This window comes from Myotis brandtii, unplaced genomic scaffold (assembly GCF_000412655.1).
Source record: "Myotis brandtii unplaced genomic scaffold, ASM41265v1 scaffold334, whole genome shotgun sequence".
Lineage (NCBI taxonomy): Eukaryota > Metazoa > Chordata > Mammalia > Chiroptera > Vespertilionidae > Myotis > Myotis brandtii.
The window spans coordinates 139,404-139,685 of NW_005362885.1; positions in this window are offsets into that span (position 1 = coordinate 139,404).

A 282-nucleotide genomic window follows, 5' to 3' on the forward strand; every position below is an offset into this window, starting at 1 on the left:
CTGGCCGGGCAGGGTTTCCCAGGCTGCTCTGCTCTGGGCCCGTTGTCCGTACCCCGACCAGGCACGGCTTGGGGCGCTGCCGGGTGCCCCACTGCCCAGCTGAGGGGCTTTCACACCGCCCACCTGTGCCAGGCTCACCCCACCCCCCTGGCCACCACCCCAGTACCTCCAGGGAAGGTGAAGGTCCCCAGGTGCTGCAGGTGGAGAAGCCTGTTTTCCAGGTTCATCCGAGTGGAGTGAGGCTGAGCCCCTGCCCAGGCTCCTGCTGGGAGGGAGCGGGGT